The sequence below is a fragment of the Zootoca vivipara genome, chromosome 11 (assembly GCF_965207765.1).
Source record: "Zootoca vivipara chromosome 11, rZooViv2.hap1.1, whole genome shotgun sequence".
In the NCBI taxonomy this organism is placed as follows: Eukaryota; Metazoa; Chordata; class Lepidosauria; order Squamata; family Lacertidae; genus Zootoca; species Zootoca vivipara.
In genome coordinates, this window is record NC_142594.1 from 10,773,894 (window position 1) to 10,797,989 (window position 24,096).

Consider the following 24,096-nt stretch of genomic DNA (forward strand, 5'->3'; position numbering starts at 1 on the left):
GGTTCTGTGTGTGTCCCACACCCAGAAATGTGGGTGACTAAAGCTTTTTCCTTTGAACCAGTGATCCATTTTATCAAGTGCCTAACTTCTGTGAGAACACAAAAAGGATTGCAGCCAACTACAGCCATTTTGTACGAACTGGAATACAGTAATCACCTCCTTCCTCTTCCTTCTCTCTCGAAATATTCCTAAAAATCTAAGCTTTCCATTAGTTTGAAGGTGAAATTAGGAGCACACATCTGTTCAGATATGCAATTTTTAGGGACAATATTATTCTAATAACTGATTATCTGTTGCAGGAGATTAAAATAGAACTTGGATAAGCAAGTAATTAAACACATCCTGCTGGACAATATAATGAAGTTCTTAACCTTTAATGTTGTTATATACACTCCGTGTTTATTTGGCTTTTGCTACAACACCCCGCCCCTCAGTTGTGTGTGTGTGTGTGTGTGTGTGTGTGTGTGTGTGTGTGTGTGTGTGTGTAGATTTCATAATCATCTGGAGCATTTACTCTGTTTAGATGCAGAAGCAAAGAAACCCAAACATATCCTTCTTGGATATACACAGAAAGAACAGGCAGAAGCAGAGAAGAAGCCAGAGAACCACCGTGGGAACAAAGGCGGAGGTGGAAACGGCAAAAGGGAGAAAAGCAGTGGCAAAAATCAGATTAGACTTGGCAGATGGATCAGGGCAGGGCTCCCCAGAGAAGTGCTCAAATTTTGGCTGGTTGGATACTCTTAATGGTGACCACAAAAATGAAAGGAAAAAAAGTGATGTCTAAAGTGACACAGGAGCTGTGCAGTTTAATCCTCTTCTCTCACATGAAACTTAAAAAGACAGGGGAAGGAATTGGAACAGGTGGAGGAATGTTAACAGTGCAGGCAGAGTGGTTACTGGAGGAGCGAATGATGGGCTGTGACTGACTGCATGTGACATGTTGTGAAAGGCGTGGTGAGCCACAGACCCCCCCCCTCCCAATTGCTGATTTCCTGTGATGGGAAGAAGCCACAGCAAGGCTGTGGCTTGTGTGCATCCTTCTCTTCTGGCACAGCCACAAAGGATTTGGAAGGTTTAACGTTTGGTTTTTCTCTCTCATTACTATTAACCCCCCATCTACTTTATAGCCATCCCCTAAGTGATGGCTAAGAAACCATAGTTACGATTAACCACCGATTGACCGGTTCCGACAAAACGGCAGGTGTGGTTAACAAAAACCGAAAATGGAAGTAGCTGTGCTGGAGGAGGAGAGGGAGAAGCCCAAGTGCAGGAGGCTCGCTGCAGCTTGCTCCTGCCATGAGTGTGGATGTAAATGTAGACTTTATAGCATCTTAGTGTGATAAGTAAATATAACTATGTGTTTAAAATGTATTGTGTGTCAAGTGTCCTAAAACCTGTGTCACAGTCAGTGGCAATTCAATTCAGTATTCAGTGTAGCAAACCTGCACATCGATTTCTAAAGAGCAACCAGTGCTCATCTGGCAAGAATAGGATCACCACATGTCCTTTACCCTTGCCCTTTCCAAACAATGCAGCTGCCTCCAGGAATAAAAAAAATATGAAGCATATGAAATAAATTGAGATGATAATAACACCCACTACAAATTATGAGCTGAAACAGTGTAGTTCCGATTCTTACTGCACCCCTCCCCCAAAATCAAGAGAGGATATACAATTATTTTAGAAAGACATATTTGCTGCTTGCTTGAGTATGCAAGTGAAAGTCCAATGTAAAATTCCTCCTGTTCTTCCTGCCCCTAGCCCCAAATTCTGGATTCAGATCATGATTTCCCAAACCTGGGTCTCCAGCTGTTTTTGGACTACAATTCCCATCATCCTTGATCCTGCTAGCTAAGTATTACTCATTGATTGATTGATTGATTGATTGATTGATTGACTGAATTTATATACCACCCTGTACCTGAAGGTCTCAGGGTGGTTGTAGTCCAAAAACAGCACGAGACCCACGTTTGGGAAACCCTGATTTAGATTATCAGGCTTCTTCAGGCACAGATTTCTCTTTTATCAGTTCTCCTTGAAGCCAGTGAGAGTAGCAGTAGAAGAAATAGTGCAGTACTTAAACCTACTAGCAGCACACTTGCATTTGGTGCAGGTTAATATTATCACCCCACCTTGCCAAGAAGGCAAGGGCAATGAGTCATTCGCATCAAATCATTTGGAAACCTATCTTTAAAAATGACTAATTTCTGGGATTCAAGCCTACCTGGATGCAAAACCCTCCCACCCTGAAGAGTTTGTTTCCTGTTGAGGCTGGTTTTGGTGCTAGATCCATTTATTTCCGGGCTAAGGCCTAGTTTTGGTGCACAAGCTGCCTTGGTCACCTCTGCATGGTTACCTTTGGTCAGAGAGAGGCAGAAGGCATGTGTCCCTGTTAATTCTCATTGATCTCCTACCTATCAAGCAAAAACTACACTGCTCCTAAAGGAACTGCACTAGCTGTCAATAAGCTAAGCCAGGTTCAAGGTTTGAGTTTCAACCTTTCTCTTTACTCCCTCTTCAAGCACTGCAGCTGAGGAGAGTCTCTTGATTGTGCCATAATCGCCATTATTAGCAGCAACCAGTGGGAGGGCCTTCTCTCTAGTGGCCCCCATTTAATGGAACCATCTATTCTCTAAGCAGTGACAAATGCCAACACTGTTCAAAACACACTCACATACTCAGGCATTCTGGAATTTTATAAATGGCGACCTTTGAGCTACTCACTGCATTTCATTTATTACATTATGGTGTGCTTTTTTCTTTTCATTTTAATGTGTTTTATTACTTAGGTACATCATGACTTGTCATAGGCAGCTTATATGTATTTTTTGTAAACAAATTAAATATCCATAGAAGAAGAGCATCTACAAAAAGACGTACTAAAACAACATTCCATACAATCCTTTTCATGCTCCAAACGGACACTCAGTTGTTTTTACATTAGGGGAAAAAACAAAGTAGAGTAAACTGCAAAAAGACCACTTAGCAGTCTTTGGTCCCATCATGGTATTTAGTATTTAGCCATTTATAGCATCTGAGGGTGCCCCATTAATTATTCCCAGCTCAGATTTTCTCACAATTTGAAAAAAAAAGCCAGTTCAGACTGTGGAATGCAAAGGTTAAATGCTTGATGAGCTAGAATAAGTAGCTAAGCGACCACTGGACTTTGCTTCAGTTAGGAACAAAACAAGTAAAGAAGATGGTTGCATTCTAAGAAGATTGTAAGCAAATGTTACTTTCTGAGGTCTAATGAGACTAACATTTGCTTTTGTGAGTGAAAAATGAATATTTATACAAAAAAATCTTTAAGACTATTGCTGTATGCAATGACTTGCATCTCTCTGGGTTTTTTGTTCATTTTTAAATAGTGTCCATTATGTAGTAATAAAAATAATATGTACAATTTATTTTTGTGCAGATTTTCAAATGGGCAGCTTCTCAACATTTGTCTGGTACAAAACAGCTTAGAAAATTCTATTGCTTCAAGGGATCAGACAAAAATGACTCATTAATTCTCGTTACAGCCGTATAATTCTGTTCAGATACTTCAAATGCCACTTATATATTAGATCATCCAAGGATACAGCTACATGATACAAGGAACCTGTGACTGTCACACACAAAAACCTGAAGCGCTTTTCCAAATTGTCCCCTCCCCTCTTGAGAACCTTGCCTTCTTCCCATTAATGTTTCTCAGCATGCGGGCTGCATAGCTCAGCTGATCATCAGTCAACTTGCCCCAAGTCTGGATCCTTGTCCTATATGACAAGACAAACTGTCCTATGCAAGTTTTACCCTCCCTCCCACCCAAAACAAAGCTGTGACCATTTCTAATCTATAGCCTGTTTAGGTATGATTCCTGCTCTCTCTGCTTTCGCTTACCCTACGGATGCAAGTTGTACTTGAAATTATGGAGGAAAAAACACTGAAATAGGCACTAGGTATGTGATGGATGCTAACGGAAATTAACAGGAGTCACGTGGCTTTCAGTATTCACTAAACCAGGCATAGGCAAACTCCGGCCCTCCAGATGTTTGGGACTACAATTCCCATCATCCGTGACCACTGGTCCTGTTAGCTAGGGATGGTGGGAATTGTAGTCCCAAACATTTGGAGAGATGGAGTTTGCCTATGCTTGCACTAAACAATGTGTGACAAGAAGCACTCTAGCAACAGTTATGAGAACACCAGTGAATCTTGATGCATTTTTTGTTCTTGTTCCTGAATACAATACAAAGTTATCAAATCAACATAAGCAGAAAGTGCTTATGATCCCTGAAGTACCGGTATATAACATATCCTTATCAGCAACTGTGGATGAAACAGCGGTTGTGGATCAGCGACCTGGAAGCAGTTAATGCCAAATTTGGATTATTCTCCTTAATGCAGATTATTGGTAGCCCATTAGCAGCCCATTCACTGTCAGTTACTACACAATCAAGGATTATATCCATCACATCCATAGATTATTATTATTCAGCCAATCAAAAGATGTAAAACTGCATGGAAAACATCACCTTCCTCCCCAACCCCACCATAAAATGACGACATGTTAGGTGCTTGTAAAAACAACATTGCCATAACATTTTTAAAATGTAACCTTGGGAAAAGATGTGTACCCAAAAGGCAAGCACATGAACATTTATTGAGCAGGAGGAGTTGATTGTACAGGCCCACACTTCAAATCTAGGTTTAATCTCTTGGTACGTTTGTACTTGTCCCTTTTCTCTGAAAGTTTAACTGACCTACTTACAAAAGAATAAGACATTGTGTGTGTTTAAAAAACCGTGCTGATATTTTAAGCTATATATCTTAATGTCACAAGATAATAAGCTGGCAGCTATAAAGTATGATACTATTGAGCCATATTCGGTCCATCTGAACACAAATTCAACGAGATTTTACAAGGGTTACTCCCATTTGCTTTTTGGTCACCAACTGTGTTGTGATGGCTTGTAGGTTAGCAACCTATGCATCTGTTTTTCATTCCCACCAGACCCAACTAGAGTCAAGCAGCTTGTGTGCAGGACTGCAGCCTCAGCATCTTAGCTTGCCGCTTTATTACAAGCCAAAGGAAAGTAATGAACTTCAAGGAAACTGACATATGCAAGCTATATTCCAAACGCTTTTTAGCTGGGTTTAAAATGTCACATACAGCCTACAACAGAAATGCTATTATGAGTGGTATAATTTTTTCAACTGTGTTTTCCACCTGCTTTGCATATATTATACAGTGCTTCACACCAGATACACACTCATGATTTCTATTGTACCAGTGACAGTATTCAACGTGATCCATCCCACATATTGCATTATTTATCCAGGAATAGCTGCTAAACTGAGGAAATCTGGGGCACATGGGGAGAAGGCAACTAGTAAATTCTACCGGTAATTGCATTTGAGGACAAATGAATACATTTGGACTTACGGAAGTATTTCAGTGTCTCTTCTATTTGCTCTGTTGTTAAATCAATATTAGCATCAGGAGAAAGGAGAGGGGTATGAAGCCAGTCGTCGTGGTCATAACCATAGATGGTATCTGCTCTTAGCTTGTAGTGTGGTAGCTGCTCTTCGAGCAGACTGATGATTTCAACTTCGGGAAGATTTGTACTATTGCACACATCTAAAGAGAGGGGAAAGACAAGCACAGAAACTGGGTTACACCCCTTTCAAAATAAAAATAGAAACACTTGTGATTTAATACAAGCCACATCAGCAAAATCCCTTCCAACGGATTCCATCATCTCCAGAAAAATTCCATCTGAAAGAGGAGAGTGTTTGCGTTGTTTTTTAGAAGCCTCTGACTAAACATTTCGTAAGGAACTGAATGTGAAGCTTTTGTCTCAAAAAGTGGACATTTTGCTGCTTATGAGCTACAACTACAGAAACCAGAAGCTATAAGATCAAGCATTTCTGACAACAGGCATTGCTTCTATGCATATTTGCCTACTGGAACATTTGCCCAAGATGTAAAGCTATTCCATGTGCTTTAGGCAAGAAAAGATTGACCAGAGACTCTGAAGCTATTATTAGTACGTACATATGGGCTACCTGTTGTTGTTGTTTATTGAATTTATATACCGCTCTATACCTGGGGGTCTCAGGGTGGTTCAGAGAGTAAGATCAAGATATGAAACCACAAAATACCTAATAAAAATAAAAACAACAACCCAATAGCCCCCCCCCCACAAAACAAAACAAAAAACACATTTTAAACGGGCATAGGACAGGCGTCGGCAATGTTTTCTGCCCGTGGACCAGAGGATTCCCATGGACTATCGTCCGTAGGCCGGACATGGGCCACACAGGCGCAGAAGCGATTTCCGGAGCCGCGCTGCCCATGTCCCAAACACAGGAAATGGCTTCTGTGCATGTTCGTGGCTGCGCAGAAGCTTTTTCTGGTGCTGGCTGCCCATTTCCAAAATGTCCGCAGCGCTAGAAATCGCTTCTGTGGCTGCGTAGACGCGATTTCTGGCACCGCTTGGCGAGTCCCCGCGCCACGCTGCACCGGTTTACCGCAGCGCGCGGGGGACTTGACAAGCGGGCAGCTACAGGCGGCCTATGGGCCGGATAAACAGCCTCCCTGGGCCGAATCCGGCCCATGGGCCGGAGGTTGCCAATGCCTGGCATAGGATGTAATTCGGATCAACCAAATGCCTGGTTTAAAAGGAACGTTTTTGCCTGGTGCCTAAAGGTGTATAATGAAGGCACCAGGTGCCAGGCAAACTTCCCTGTTACCAGCATTAGCTGTGAGCTTTTTGTTTCTGATAGAAGAAATGTATTGCAATACTCCTAAAGGTTTACAGCAGGCATCCCCAAACTGCGGCCCTCCAGATGTTTTGGCCTACAACTCCCATGATCCCTAGTTAACAGGGCCAGTGGTCAGGGAAGATGGGAATTGTAATCCAAAACATCTGGATGGCCGAAGTTTGGGGATGCCTGGTTTACAGTCTATTTCATCCACAGAAACCACTCCACAAAGGGTAACCCCCCCCCCCGCACCACACAGCCTTGTTTTCCAGGAGCAAGATGACAAGCAGCTGTTGATATAAATTGCCTAGTAATTACATGCCATTTGTTCCTGTTTGACCTCTACCGCAGTAAGAGGTTCTTATCGCTTCTACCCCAGCATTCCTAGGGAAGTGGTCTCCATCCTCCTTTATGACTAAACAATGTTGCTGGGCATCAGTGATGTCATCGCCATGAGACTCAAGCAAGCCTCAAAAGAAAAACGTTTTACGAGAAATAGCTCCTATGTGCTAAAAGCCAGGGAATGAGAAAGATGCCAGGCATTATCTTCAACTAAACATTTTACTCATTTTGTTGCATTTTTTTTTAAAAAAAAATCTAAAGCCTACATTTAAAAATAAAATCCCACTGAAGCCAGTTACATATGCGTTTATGCAGCTACATTTAAAAGCAAAAAGCAAAAAAACCCTGGCACAACAGCTTAAATGCATTGACTATAAAGGCATGCTAAGAGTTGACAGGATGTGTGTCATAATTATTTTAGCTCTTAATGCACAAAACCTCTCCCCATTGTGCCTGGGTCTTTTATGAATGCCAAGAATACCGAACCATCATGAATTAAAAACGGAACCATGCTTGTGCTATGATTTTGGTTTCACTGTCAAATTAGATATGCTGGTCGTGAACTGAGAGAGAAAGTGCCATCACTGATTTACTATGAATTGGGGAACAAAGTAAATTTAGTTTCATAATCATAAAAATCCAATTAAAATACTACTACTACTGATGATGATGATGATGATAAAGGTTATAGATTTTAGGTTGGTTTGGTTCCAAAATAACCAGCAATACCTGCACTTTCTTTTGTATTTTTTTTAAGCTTTCTTTCTCCCCCCTCCCCCCCAGATGCTCATTGTGGCATACATACTTCTCTACCCATCCATTTCATTCTTACAACAACACTGTGACCTGGGATCTGAACCTGGGCATCCCTGTCCTGAGTAAAACACTGAACTCTACACCATACTGACTCTCTCACCCAAGATGGAAGCACATTTTCTAGGATATCATACATCAGCAATTGAATTGAGTGGGAGAAAAATGTATGAATGCAGCAGACATAAATGGCATTAAGGATGCCTCAGAGCAAGCGACAAATCTTATTGGATTCTCAAAAGCGTGTGATTCATTTACAGTATCTGTACCCTGGTCTCTTAACTATGCCCATTTGATAAGAGTCTCGCTGCTTGTCCTTACGTGAGCTCATTATACGGTACCTACCTACAGCTTCTTACATAACTTATTTTCAGCCCGAAGAGAACAGCCAATTATCTTAATAAGGAAAGAGGGAGCCACCAGATTCGTTGAACTGTGCAAAGATCAGTTCTGGTACTTGCTATCACATTCATCCTTCATGCCATTAATCCTTACTGAAGCTTTTACTCAGGGCCATTTTTAGCATATGCGGCACCGTGGTGCAAAAAAAAACTGCCTAGCACCCCCAATTATTTGGGGTGGGCAGGCCAAAGTTGCTGAGTTGTTTTTTTAGGGGGCAGCTCAGAGTTATTGAGCATTTGGGGGGGCACACAACTCTCTCCCATGCCGCTGCGGGAGGAGAGCAAGCCCCACAGAAGCTGTGCACAGCCTCATGTGAGCAGCATGTGTGTGTGTTGGGCGGGCCTCTCGACGGCCAATCCAGGCACGCAGGAAGGCAGAGCTGGCCAGCTACCTCAGCGCCCACAGCAAAGCCTGTGCCACTCCAACGGGCTCTGCTCTGCTTGGCTGGCCTGGCTCTTCAATCCCTGGACTCCAAATCTCGGATACAGACTCTCGGCCTGGCACCCCTGAGAGCCCGGTGCCCGGGTGCCCCTATGGCTAAGCCGGCCCTGCTTTTACTAGTCAATTAAAAAAAGATTCTGCCAGGTACAAGGGGCACAGATACAGCACATGGGTGCCAATTCTCAATGAAAGCCATGGCTATATTTTCTACTGCAAATAAAACAGCATTGTGGGGGAAAGCTATTAACACCACCCAGTAACCAGAAACCTAAAGGGGCTTAAAGCTCTTTGAACTTTTAATTTGAAAGACTGTTTAGAGCCAGCAGGTTGCTTCTTGGGATTAGGGGGCAGGAGACAGAAGAGATAACCCTCCCTTTCCAAACCAAACAGCTTACCAGGGGAGCCAAAGAAAATGAAGGATGTTTTAAATGAACACCTTTTCCCCCTCCTTGAACATCTCATGTTATATTAGTACTGTACTGCTGTGCTGGGAGGGTAAACTAGTGCCACCTGGTGCTCAGTAATCTCAATGACACAATGGCACAAAAAGGGTTCTCTACAATAAAAGTTGCATCCTGGACCAGAAAGGCAGCAGAAAGGAGTAGGGAATGGCACAGATCTGTACACCGGACAATTAATGGAAGCCCCACCTCTGCTTGAAGTACCACCTGGTTATGTATACTAACAAGGTCCTCTGAGTTCCTGAGAAACACAGTATCACGTAAAGGTAAAAGGCTCTGCTTTTTCACAGCAAAACATGGTACTACCAGCTTTTGGAGGATGTGGGCCCAAAGGTTGCAGGAATCTCCATCATTATGCAGGAACCTCCTCCTAGCCTGTAACACTATGTTCTAAGCCTAGGGCACCTATTTATTTATTTATTTATTTGTTTGTTTGTTTGTTTGTTTGTTTCTATACCACCCTGTACCCAAAGGTCTCAGGGCCGTTCACATAAAATATCAATCAAATACTGTACATAAAATCAAAACAAAACCAACAACCCAATAAAGCCCCCTCCCCCACAAACACAAAGAGCCAGCATTTTAAAAAATGGTATAGGATGAAGATCAAGTCATGCAAAGGCCTAGTTGAAAAGGAACGGTTTTTGCACCATGAAAGTGACATGCAAGCATCACTTTTTCAATGACGCATCAGCTGTCACAATGCACTTCATGATATGCTCCACTTCTTTGACCGACTTAAGACAGTGTGCACAAATTTGCAGAGGATAGTGACCCTTTGCAAAAAGTAATGGAAAGAACACCTCAACAAGCTGGCACGTGAGGAGATTTGTATTTTAATTAACATTTCCATTAAATCATTTTCAAGAGACAACTAAAAGGGCTTTTAAAGAGAAGTAGAAAAGTGATTCATAGAATTGTTTGGAAAGGACCCTGAGGATCATCTAGTCCAACCCCCCTTGCAATGCAGAAATATGCAGCAGTCCTATACGGGGATCGAACCTGCAACCTTGGCATCATCATCTCCAGGCTCTAACCATCCGAGCTATCCAGCTAAAGAAAAACTTTAAGATGGGCTACCCAAAGCAGACCTTGGTCGAGGGTGGCCATGTGTCTTTCTTTCCAGAAAGCAATTCTGCATTTGAAGCCCTTCCTGATTTAAGTCCAGTTTAAAGATAAAAGATAAAAAAGATAAAATAGTCATAGGGAACGAGACTTGAAGCACTTGGCAGCAAACCAAGCAGGCTCACAAATCGCCTCACCACAATCTTCCATGCTATGGTGAGTTGTACTGTATTTCTAGTTAAATTAGTTAAATTTAACTAGTTAAATTTCTAATTTTGTTGCGACACAGGTGTATTAGGGTTTTTAGGGTTTCTTTTTAGGAGATGCATTTCCTATCTCTTTTTTTTGTAATGCCCACCCTACTCTGGGCAGCTATTTTGACATAAAGCAAGATGAAATTAGGATGGGGGTCTTCCTTTCCTAAGGGATCTCTGTATCGCCAACGACTGCCTACTGTCATGGAGGGGGGGGGAGAAGTCTGCCAATACACTGGAGGGGGGGGAATGAGGCAGTCTTGTTATTAACTGATCAGTAACCTGACAAGTGAGAAAGGCCATCTGTTGACAAGACAAAGTGAGGAGACATATGGACATCACCATTCTTACAACACTGGCTTTGTTACTAGAATCTGCTGTATATTGAGCAATTACAATAGGAACTGATCTTTTTTAATTTAAAAAAGGTCTTCCAATAAATATACCATACCTCAGTGCATTTGAGACAACAGCTACTTTAAAATAATCTGGAAAAGACTTGTGCACAATATATTATAAAATCAAAAACATGTCAGAATAACATGCCGGTATACACATTAGCGGGGTTTGTTTTCCACCAATATAGATCTTTACCCCGGTCAAAAGGAAAAAGAAAAGTTAAAAAGCACTATTTATTTTTCTTTCTGGGTTTGCTGTTTATCTCAGTTCCTCTTCTGCAATAACAAGACATATTCACCATCAACCAAAAAAATAAGATTGCACCACCAGAAAGAATAGAGGCTTTTGTTGTCCCCTAATACTTCTACTACCTACACTGTCCAGACAGATGGTGAAAAAGCAAGACGCTATTCATAAAAGCAAAGAGCATAACTGTTAACAGTAAGCCTTTTGTTCATTTACCATTGTAATTCAGCATTTAAGCTGGACTACAATACAATTAAATATAAACTGTATTAAAAGATTAAAAAACCCATCTTGGAAATCAAAAGTAAAAATGATTATGATTTTTTATAAAGCACCTAACAAATCCACAAATTTATTGTGGTTTATATCTATTTATATTTTAGAAGTTCTACAAGGGCCTCTCCCTGTGTGTGTGTCTCTGTCTTTCTGTGCATATGTGTGTTCCTCTGGAATCTGTCACGTGTCAAGGATGTCACGGTAAACGTATACTATACTGAACCCTGCTTTGAAAAAAGAAAGGCTTGCACCCGCAGATTTGGGCTATTTGAACAAGTAGCCTACTTCATGGCCATGGCATCCCTCCAAAATTTATCCTAGAAGCAGAAAATCACACTGAAGGCAAGAACACTAGATGGTGCTATAGCTTCATATCATCAACTTGTCACCTTATAATGTAAGGCAGAATGCAAATAGAGCAACTTCCAAATAGAGACAAAGGAAGTAGCAAACAGGTTTAAAAAAGGTAGAGTGGTACCTCGGGTTACAGACGCTTCAGGTTACAGACACTTCAGGTTACAGACACTTCAGGTAACAAACTCTGCTAAGCCAGAAATAGTACCTTGGGTTAAGAACTTTGCTTCAGGATGAGAACAGAAATTGCACGGGGGTGGCACAGCAGGCCCCATTAGCTAAAGTGGTACCTCAGGTTAAGAACAGTTTCAGGTTAAGAACGGACCTCCAGAACGAATTAAGTTCTTAACCCAAGGTACCAATGTATATAAAAAGGTACAGTAACAAATATTAGTGGGAGGAGAGGACAAGGTTCAGACAAGCATATAACGTACTCCATTCATTAGTGCTCCTTAGCCATATCAAAATTATTTAGCATACAAATAGAGTTAAGCTTCATTCTACTTTCCCACTGGAAGTCTGATAGAAAATCCATACCTCTCTCACAGTGAGTGAAAACATTATGGACCAGCTAGCAGACTACTTTTTTGCTGGGGATTATTGGGTTCCAAATTACAGTACTCACAAATGCAGAGTGCAGTTAAACCTGGACACAACTGTTTTGCGGTAAACAGTAAGCACATGAAATGAAAACTATAATGTGAAACATTTAGAAGAATATTTGCAGCCTCTCAGCATGGGTTTTGCTGTCCAATCAAGAGCCATGCAGGGGGAAGGAAGGAAGGAAGGAAGGAAGGAAGGAAGGAAGGAAGGAAGGAAGGAAGGAAGGAAGGAAGGAAGGAAGGAAGGAAGGAAGGAAGGAAGACTACTTACATAGCAGACTGCTCTGCCATGTAATGGTACTGTACTCCAACATGGGGTGGGGGAATGGCTATTCAACAAGACTTCAAAGTGGAGACATTTATCCAATTGGTATCTATACTGGATCTAAATTTATTTCATATGTGAATTGTTGTTCAACATTGCCTTTATACATGCAAATGTCTTAGATGTTTTTCTATATGAAATTCTTCTATGCAATAAATTTTGCATTGTAAATCACAATGAGATGCATCCCGGGAATAAATAAATGAAATTAACCACAACAATAATTATTTATGCGTGTTATTTTTATAGAGAGAGAGATATCTACATTTGGAAATTGTGATGTAGCTCTAATGCAGCATCTCACAAGCTAAGTGCTTTCCATATACCTTGCTCATTCCAAGTTGCTGGGAAGAAAGAGCTTTTAGGGGATTCCTGATACTGATTACATGACAGATTGTTCCCATCAGCAGTGAGACAGCTTATATGAAAGTCAAGTTGCAATTGGAGCTTAGAGAAGGTGATGGTTCAAATAAGCTTTCCCTAAAGGAATGGGACTTGGGGAGATACCTGCAGAAGAAGCAAGTGACATGCCAAAAATGAAGAAATTGATCTGGACACAAAGAAGAGGATGGTGGCAATAGTCAAAGAGGTAGATTGCTATCTTTGCCACAGTCTGAAGTGGTACAATCCAGCAACAGACACAGCAGCTACCATTTGGGGGGTGGGGGTGGGAGAGATCAAGAGTGTTAGAATGAGAACCTCAGTAATTTTTGAAGAGTGCCAGGAAGCTAGTCCAAAAACCAGAGAGAGAGAGAGCTTTTAGTAGAAACACTGGGAAATAAGGGAAAAAAGGGAAATTCAGTAAGAGGTTGTGCAAATTCAGTAGTGCAAAAATCATTGTGTATAACACTGCTTAAGTAGAAGAAGCTGGCTCTTGCAGATTTTGCAGAAGGAAGAAGCAATATAGATATGACAGTCACCTGGATGTAGGGAAAGAATGAAAATCCCACAAAGAAACAAAGAAAATGCTTAAAGAATGGTGGTGTTGGAGATTATTTATCAAACCAATATAAATGTTAGCCCTAAGGAGATCAGATTTCAGCTGTTTAAGAGCACATTTATAATTTGGCTAAAAAGTCTCATGAAAATCTTGTGCTGAAGACCATCCCAAAAGATAGTCCAATGTAGGCTTACTGTGTCTCCCCCATTTTATACAATCTGTATCAGTCCCTGAATGAACCTCCATTCAAGGATTCCCTGCAGGATGTTACGAAAGAAGTGTATAAAATAATACTGTTTTTAGCTTATTAGACAATGAGAGAATCAAGAAACCTGCATTTCCATTTTATGGCACGTTATCAAGAGATCATCTGTGATCAGATGAGCTGCTCTGACATGCAAACAGAAGGATATTAAGTTAAATTTCTTCATGATCTTGGAATATTTGGAAAGAGGAGTCATAAGCACAATTTTGTTGCAACATGCCCAGAGCACGCTTCCTGTAAGGAATTCAGTTTCTTGATGTTGTTGTGGGGCCCTCAGAAATGCCTGAATCATCACAGGGATGTTTGGGGCACACATAGCCCTAAATCCCTATCCTTGAACTGAATCCCGATGAGATCCAGTCAGGACCCGCAAAAAAAACCCTGAATTCAAGAAATTTTAATTTATGGGAGTACGCCTGCTACTTTTCAACGGCCTGAACAACCTTTAAGAATGAAAAGAAAGCAATTGCAGCCAAAAACAGTAACCAGTAACCACAAGCACCTATTAAAATTCCAGGCTTTTACAATTAATGGAGACTGCATCACGCTTGCAGAAAAACACTCTCCCCATCACTCTCAAGCAGAAGGATGAAACATCCATGTGCTTTCCAACCCAGGGAGAACTTAACTTGTGAAGTTAAAAACAATTATTTCATCCCACCCAGCCACAAAAGTGAATTGTGTGTGTGTGTGTGTCTCTGTATTAGGGGTGTGCAAGGTGTGGTGAAGGTGTGGCCTCAGGAAACAGTTCTGTGTATGCTCAGACTGCCCCTCTCAGCACCCCTACATAGGTCAACACTGAAGCTGCTGGTTCGCCTCAGACTGGAGCTGACGTCCAGGCAGTCTGATCAGTCCCTTGTTTTCCACTGCTTAGAGACATATGAGAGGGTCATCTCTGCCATGGCTATACTTTTGATTAGGACTGGCTGAGCGCTGCAGAGACCTTCCTGGCCAGAGAACAACAGATTGACAGTAACGTATATTGGACAGGAAAGAATTTGTGGCTTTGAGATCTTGGGGGATTCTTTGTTTGTTTGTTTGTTTGTTTGTTTGTTGATGATGGGTGGGGAAATGAATGAATTGAAATATAACAACAACAACAACAACAACAACATCCTTGAGAGGGTTGTGCCCCAATAGCCCTACTAGACCAGCCTCCACCACATCCCACAATAAGTTCACGTGAACGTAATTTCAATATGTAACGCAAAAGCTAACATCATATATTTGTGATGTTGTAGGATCTGCTCCTCAGACAAGGGCAGGCTTTTGCTTCCTGTTCTCTGGATTAAATCTGAATAAAGTTTCACTGAGAATACTAGAGTTCCTGTGCTTGTCTGCATGAGGCATCTCCCATGAGAGAATCTAGAGCTGTGTCAGTAGCCCTGCAAGCAGGTGAATCTTTTCTGGAATCTAGTCATGATTATGCCTAATTTTAGCTCCGCAAGAAGCAATGTTGTTGGCTTCTGCAGGGGAAGCAAGTTATTACCTCCAAGGAGAGAGAGAGAGAATAGCCAAGTCAACAGCCAACTGGTCAACAACCTACCAGTAATGGTGCCAGCATCTCTGTACTCCCTGCAGTCTGATGGGTCATTTTCCACGGCTTCGCTTACATAGTGCTCTTCATTACAGGCTAGGACTGCATGGTCGCTTGTCTCGGGAGAGGGCACAGTGGCAGCCAAAGTGCAGTCGTTCAAAGCTGTGGCGTCCAGCTTGGCAGGTTTTACAGGGAAGTGCCAACTGCCATCAGGGGGGCCAGCGCTGGAGACTGGGTCTGGCAGAGGTAGAAAATGCAGCCTTCTTTCTTTGCAGTAGTTGGCTTCCTTGGGCGGCCTGTAAAACATACACCAGATAGAGAGAGAATGTGAGCCAGGTTTAATTCAGGCAATCACAACAGAGTTAATCAAAACAGAACTCTTAAGCTGGTTGCTCTTTTTCAGCAATTCTAAAGTACATGGCAGCTGTCAGCATATAAATGGTCTCTGTTTTATTCTTAAATAGATGCATTTGAAGGTTAGAGCCTGGGGATAAAGTCAGAGGTTGAGGAAGTCCCCAATTTCCAGTTTCAAATATAAACAAACAGAAGAATCCATAAGGGTGCCTAAGCTCGATGAATATGATACAATAGCATCTTATCATTTGCCACATCAATGGGAGTCCAGGCTCAGCTGCCATAACCAGTACCACCTGTTGTCCAAGATTTTATTTACTCACACATTTAAAAGGCCAGAACTGCCACCAATGAAAATGAAGATTAAAACACAGAAATGGCTGACAGGATGAAACCAATTATGGTGTTCCAATGCACAATCACTACATCAATTCCTGCCCTAGAGACATACCCATTTTCTAAAGTGACTATGGCAGTCAGTCGAAAGTCACATTTTCTTTCCCAGTTCAGCTAAACATCAGGCACTCCATTTACCGCTGGGTACTTCTTGCATGGCAAGAAGCAGCCAAAGACCTACAGCATACACTGATGTCCCTTAAAGCAAGCAGACTTTTATTGTGAGCAACACCCCACATGCTCAAAAATATCTCTCTGCCAGGTCATATCCTTAAATACACTCAATGCATCAAAGGGCATGTCTAAATGACTCCAACTCATATCAGTCTTTCAATAACCACAGTCCAGACATTCTTCAGCCCACAGTGGCTCCCAATGGTCCGTACCTCTACTGTATACCAAGTTCTCATTGTGAGAAAATGTTTCAGGGATAAGGCACCCTCCTCCTCATCGTGGGATACTTCCTTCACTCCCATGTATTTTTCTGTATGGAATCGGAAGCAAGTGTTGTATGGATCTTTAAAGCTGTGGAATTCCAGCTTTGCTCCATTATACAAAGTCATTGGTCTAGACCTCACCAAACACATGCTAGAAATCCTTTGACCAGATTAATTTGACTTCCTGATGGGTCCTGATCCACCACTTCGAAGCACAGCTTCTATAAGTAACCAACACAAAATAAGGGACATTTAGTCCTTCTACGTGAGGAATGGGCACACTTTAGGCCTGTTGGTTTTTACTATAACCCAAAGCCTACCAAAAAGAGACAGGAGCAGAAAACATGTAGTAAGGATTTTTTTAAAAAATTTTTTTTAAGAATTAAAGGGTTCCTCCTCTGAGCATATTCTGAGCCTAATAACTTGTTTTCTCTTCACAAACACACAGCCCTTTCACACCAAAAGTCCGCAACTAGTTAGCTTTCTTCATTTCAACAGCTTCATTTAGCTGGGAAAACTTGCTTTGTTGTTAAAACTATTTAGGAGTCAGAAACCTTTGATGATCTACTGCAAATCCTCCAGAAATCTACTAGGAGATTTCACACCTACCTTCTAGCCACTCCTGTTCTGCAGAGTACGGTTATTAGCCCCTGTGTAGGGCACACTTTGATGAAGCCTGTGACTTGGCTTCTTTAAGCTGGGGACATGAGTCAGCCAAACAACATGGGTACTGCAGTGATCACATTCCTTTCTGCCTTGGGAGGGCAAAGCAAAAAACCCTAAGCCTAAATAAAGCATACTGGAGCAGCCCAGGCTTTGAGTCTTCCCCATGCCAAAATCAATGCAGTTTTTAAAGAGCCATCACCGACTCAACAGCAGCTCTGACTCTTCATGTTAAGCCAGTAGAATGGGAAAAAGTGGTACAACTGTTGCTCTCCCATTACTGGTTACCTAGCCTAAGCAAATACAGCTGGTTTTGCTCATATTTATCCACTGTAAACTGTTGTTCCCCTTCCTCTGTCATAACTTAGGAAACCACTGCACAAGCAAGGACATAGTCTCTGCACAGCCAGAGACAATTTTGAAGGCCTGTATCACAGCCAGTCCTGCTACAATGAGCAAGCAGCTTCTCATTTCTTCATGTCTATTCAGAAATAAGTATTACTGCATTCACCCCCAAGGTGAATGGCGTTAGCAATGAGAGGCATTCTGCCTCCTCTTTTTGTGCTTTGGAAATGGGCTGCAATACGGCGTATTGTCTTGCACAGGTGCAGCATGTATAATCTGAGCGCAAGGTATTATGATCCGTTGACATTTGCTGCCTGAGTGTGTCTGTATGTGAGCACATGTGCGTAACTGATTGTATGCAACCATTAACAAAGCATGTGCCCCTAGGTGAAAATTTTTGCTGCCTGCCCAGTGAGTGTTCCAGGTATATTCCGGTGCTGGCGCTCACTCCATCTGGAGTTCATCCAAATGGGAATCTGGAGTTAAAGAACCTCGAACAATTTGCTTACAAAGACTCAAAATGCTCATTCTCTGAACTAGAAAGTTGTTCTCTCCTTCATCCCTCCCACAGACACTACTCAGAGAAAAGCTAGTTGTGAAAGTACAGTATTGGCTTTAGGGACTTGATGCTTAAAACATGGTTACCTTAAACATTTCTTTTTATTGTGTATGTTTTCTTTCGTAAGTATCCCTCATAGGTGAACTTCAAAAGTAAAGAGATCAGATGTTTTTTTTAAACAAGTTTCACCTCTAAACCTAGCGAGAAACGAGATGTGGCACTGGAGATCTTACATAGGTGTTTTAATTACTGCATAAAACTCATCACTTGGGAGTTCAGGGAGAGGAGGGAAGCAGTGCAGACTTTTGCCCTCTACAGAATAATTTGTACATCTGCCACTGGCTGCCAGTACTCATAACTTGATAGAAGTGCCATGGGTGCCATGACTGCAGCAAAAGAAAAAGAGGTGAGATCCATTATAAAATGAGATCCATTATAAAATAAATGCTGGAAGTATATAATAACTTACTAAATCTCAGCTGAATCATTTATGTCCATTACAAATTTGTCTGACAAAACAATACATTTAAAACATAGCTCTGCTCACACTTTTTCTCTCTTTAGTCACAATCCCTGCCAAGCAACAAGGCAATTGCGGTCTAAATAACAAATCACATATTTAAAATGTCAACTTTCTAGGCAATAATATATTACTGCATCCCTTATGAACCCTCATTTTTAAAGTTATTTTTCTTGAATGGTAGGAAGCCACCGTTTGAAATTCTCATGTTCTTAGATTCCCTATCTTTGTTTAAATTTCTTTCCTGTCCCTCACATAGGCAGGGGTATATATTTTATTTGCTCAATTACTATAGTAACTCAGCCAGTCTTCAACGCTAAATACATACATGAACAATAGAGGGCCTTGTGGCTGTCAGATATATTGTGGCACACAAAGTAGGTGTGTACACACACACACACACAGAGAGAGAGAGAGAACATTTTTACAAGAGGCCCAGCAACGCAAGACAGAGAGGTGTGCCTCATTATTATGTACAGCAAAAACAAAAATGAGATTCACATCTAATGACCAAGACAACATATTATACTGTTACATATGGCTCAATATTTTATTGTCATTTGATTAAGAAAATTAAATTTTTAATTGGATTTAAAGGGATATAGTGCTACCCATTTCTAATTACTGGTAGTTATGAGTTGGGAAGCTAAGAGGAATTCTGTAGCGGTACGTAAACATCTGTGGGAGGACAATTATCTTATCCTCTGGCTGTTATTCACCAGCAACAACCCAGGACTTTGCTTCAAGGGAAACTATCATTAACAACGTTTGCCATGCTATCAGGAGCTCATTAACTTGTACATCTTCCAAAACAGCATATGCTGCCATATGCCAGCAGTGCCTTTCTGCCATATACTGTATATAGTCCAAATCAGACAGACCCTCTTTAGATGTTTGTGTTCCCTGTATTCATGTCTGCTTACTATTTTGCCACCAGTTGGGAGTGGGTCACACACATTCTTGATTCTTTTACTCTTTTGAGCTCTGCCCTGTAATTTTTGGTATAATTCAGCCTTAAACATCCCTACACCTCCTTCTCTCTATTTCCACATATTTTATCTCATTATCTAGCCATACCTATCTATAAAAGTCTTGAGAAATACAATTAACACCCATAAGCTTACTGATTAGGTTTTTTTAAAAAATGTCCAATGTTTTATGTGCTGTAAGCCGCCCAGAGTGGCTGGGGAAACCCGGCCAGTTGTTGTTGTTGTTGTTGCTGCTGCTGCTGCTGCTGCTGTTACTTCTTCACATCACCTTTTTTTCTATGACCCGGTTCACATGTAATACTAAGCCAAATCATGTCTACCTAGGTGTGAACATGCAGGCATGCAGATACTCACAACAACAACAACAAAGTCATAGCAGCTTCATTCCTCCCCCTGTCTTGCTGTTGCTGTGCTATTTGGAGTTAAACTATGGTTTGACTTAGTGTTACATCTGGATCTGAGCTCAAAGTTTGTCTTGCTCCAGAGAAACCATGAGCTGTAGCCAAAGTTTGTTCTTAGCTTACCACCAGTCATTTTCCTGGAGCGAGACAAAGCAAAGCCCAGATTTGGATGCAAGGCTTAGCTCTGGATAGCATAGCAGCAGGAAGTGATGCAGCCACAATTTTGCTCCAAATACGCGCGTTTGTTCAGTTAGCCATGGTTGGCTTAGCATTGTATGTGAACTGGGCCTCTATCTCTCATATGCAACCATGTTGCAAATGCAAACCTTTTTTTTAAAAAAAGAACCATCAAAGAAAGGTGTTCATAGGATTCGTATATATGACTATTTAACAGCCATTCAAATATTGCTTACAAACCACAGCTGCAAGCTAAGTCTCTGGGGGCGGTTTGATATCACTCCACCAAAGTGCTCAGCAGCATTTCCATGACACGCTCAGATGGAAAAAGAACTATCACCAGAACAGTTTGCATATATTAGAAAGGACCGTGATATTCACTCCTGTAACTCCAAGCTGTTACCATGCATAGAAGCACTAAAAGGCTGCTTAGGAAGGTTTAGGCAACTACCGTAGTCTTGCTAACCAAAATTGCTACCTACATTATTCCCTGACCACTAGCTGCCTGGTCATGAACATGGTCCTTCAGTAACAACTGTGATTATATTTAAATATTTAAATTATATTTAAATATCTGTGTGTGTGTGTGTGCGTGCGCGGGGGCACACACACGCAGAGACCCTACAAGATAAATTGTAGGACTGAGCTAAAAAGTGCAAATACAAATGTAGCACGGCCCATTCCTTAACCATAGCAAATTTCTTTCCTCAAAGAGGTCAGAGATGCATACATGGTCTCTTCTGCCTACTTTAGTCTCACAGCAACCCTTCCAAGTTTTATTAGGTTGAGAGATCCTCAACCTAATAGACCGCTCACTCAGCAAGTTGCACATCCATCAGGGATTTGAACCTAGGTCTCCACATTTTAAGATGAAGGAATGGGAGTAGGTCACAGATTGCATGCTCCATCCTCTTGTTTTTCAAGTTCTCCTTGAATTTAACTATGGCTTGGTGCTATTGTTACACCAACTTGTTTTGAAGCTATTTACAATTTCTGCTTATGCATTAACCATCGTTAACAGTGTACAGAACCATTTCAGAGGTGGAAGAATTCATGCTTAAGTAGGGAGGCAGAGTGTGATAACACGTCATGTTCCTAAATTCTTAATAAATGAAGAAGAAAAAATGCAGCTGCCATAAGAGGAAACATGTTCACATCCAGCTGAAAGATCAAAGTCCAGGAAGAGCAACTAGAATTAGATCCAGATCACCTCTGGATATGAAATTGGACTCAAAGAGTTTCCTTTGCAAATAAAACAAGCTCAGTTTTCTGATTGGTGATACCTCTTTGAAGGAAGTTCAGTTCAGGACACACACAGGGACAAGGAAAACAAATGATTAACAAAATCTGGAAACAGCTGTACCACTGAGAGTACGGAGAAAGTTGTGTGCCTAATAGATGTGCATACACAAGTGCACAAAAACAAGTTGACTTAAAAACAAATTAAATGAACAGCACTGTGTGAGAAACAGTGGAGGTTCTTTCTTTAGCCACCTACAGAGGAACTTGATGACACTTCTTAACTATATAAATGTTGTCTGAGATGTAATCATATGATCAGAGCAACTGAGTAAAGTTACACAATTTTACATAAAAGATAGCAGAGGTGAAAGTGAGACCATTGTACCACAAAGGTTAGTGAAATTATCTGGGTGTGATGAAATATAAGTAACAGTAAAAGTAATAAAGAATTTATTGAAGGGATTACAAGAATGCTTCCTTCCTTCTTGAAACCTAAGGATGATTGTTGGTAAAATCTGCAGATGCAAGCAAATCGGCAGGGCTCATGGAGAGAATGAAAATGGTTGTGCAGGATGACTTGTGGAGTAATAAAATGGGGTGAAATTGAATGGTACAGAGCCATACATTTGAGAGCTATAAAAGTCATCTGCTGTGACAGATGCAGAATCAAATCCAGGCAGCTTTAGTCTTTGGAGGTGCTTAAAAACAACAGCACAACTCAAAGTGTTGGTGCTGGGCTTTAAAGCCCTAAACGGCCTCGGCCCTGTATACCTGATGGAGTGTCTCTGCCCCCATCATTCAGCTCAGACACTGAGATCCAGCGCCAAAGGCCTTCTGGCACTTCCCACCCTGCAAGAAGTGAAGCTACAGGGAACCAGGCAGAGGGCCTTCTCAGTAGTGGCACCCACTCTGTGGAACACCCTCTCATCAGATACCAATGAGATGAATAACAATGTAACCTTTAGAAGACATCTGAAGGCAGCCCTGTATAGTGAAACTTTTTAATGTTTAATGTTTTATTATGTTTTTATATATGTTGGCAACCACCCAGAGTGACTGGGGCAAACCAGTCAGAGATGATGATGATGATATTGTTTTTCAACCCTAGATCCAATCCAGTGTCAGAAATACAATTTAGGGCAATATGGTGCTCTATTGCGGGGAGACCATCTTAGAATCTGTAATATTTACTCATGAAGCATGGTGTTTGAGAGGCCTCACTGACCTCATTGAATATGGGTGCAGGGATGGAGAATGGATTTCCTTTACTTGAAACCTAGCATTTTGAATTCAAAAAACGAACTAGGAAATTGCATTTTTTAAAAATCTATCCTAGAATGTGGGATCATCCAAGCTATATACAGAAGTGGTTTAAGAGTAACTGGATTATAGCTGGAAGATTTTGGGAGAATCTCAGCTTTAAAGAGCAATAGTATTGTAATCTTGCTAGCAACATTAATTACTTTAAATGAATACTTTATTTTTTTAAAAAAAAACTTAATTAAGCAGGTGACTCACAATGTGTGCAGAACATTGATGTAATGGACTGAAATCAATCCTGACCCTTCTTTCCTCCCAGAAGAAATCAATTACATGCTGGCAAACTCTGCCACTCTAGTTTAAGCTTCCAATGGCTCTACCTCTAGTAAATTAATTACTCTAATTACAAGTTCATTTTGGGCACACAGGATGTGAAAGACAGTCCACAATGTTGGGATAGTTAAAGCAATAGGCTTTACTATGAAAAGTACTTTCAGGTCAAAATTGCAATGTTCCAATATATTTCTCTCAATTTGAAGCCCAAATATCCACACCACCACCCCAGTTATGGAGAGGATGCAAGTGTTGAGTGCATATTAAAACAGAAGTGGCTGGCAACAAATTTTCAAATTGTTCTAACTTTCCTGCATTGCAACAATATGAAACTAAGGAAGAATTTGAATGTTTAAATAACAAAGCCATTTGCAATGTACAGATGGTATTTAACACCAACTAAATTAGCCAAAATGTATAAAATGAGAAATAAAAATTGCTGGAAATATAATGTTAAAGGAGGAGATTGTTACCATATGTGGTGGACTTGCGATAAAGTCAAAATATTCTGGGAAAATATATATAATGAGTTTTTAAAAATGTTTAGATATACTTTCTCTAAAAAAAACGGAGGCATTCCTGTTGGGGATGACCGGAGTGGAAATATTAAAAGCTGATCAGAAACTGTTTATGTATGCCACTATGGCAGCCACAAGCTTATTAGGCCCAAAGTGGAAACAGCAAGATTTACCGACAGTAGAGGAATGGCAGACGAAGATGATGGACTATGCGGAATTGGCAAAGCTGACGGGGAAAATCCAAAACCAGAGTGACCAAGCATTCCAGGGAGAATGGAGTAAATTTATTGAATATACAGACAATTATTGTAGACATATAAAGACACTAGCTGGACTGCGGTAAAGTTCGCAATATTTAAAACAAGAAACTTTCTACTTGTGCTTTAATTTTTAAATAGCTTCAGTTAAATGTAGAAGTTAGACGGTATAA

General features: G+C 41.0%; 1 protein-coding gene across 6 annotated transcripts in view; it reads right to left on the minus strand.

Annotated features, from left to right (window-relative positions):
• Positions 1 to 24,096, minus strand: part of TRAK1 (trafficking kinesin protein 1) — a 124,419-nt gene that overhangs the window by 61,875 nt on the left and 38,448 nt on the right. For 5 of the 6 annotated variants that reach the window (XM_035130168.3, XM_035130169.3, XM_088653663.1 and 2 more), the window contains exons 2-3: positions 15,482 to 15,768; positions 5,429 to 5,623 (exon numbers count right to left, since the gene is read on the minus strand). The gene's annotated coding sequence lies outside the window, so the exon portion shown is untranslated. Of the gene's footprint in view, positions 1 to 5,428; positions 5,624 to 15,481; positions 15,769 to 16,277; positions 16,414 to 24,096 lie in introns of those variants that run through there. The other variant, XM_088653662.1, reaches the window with a different exon arrangement.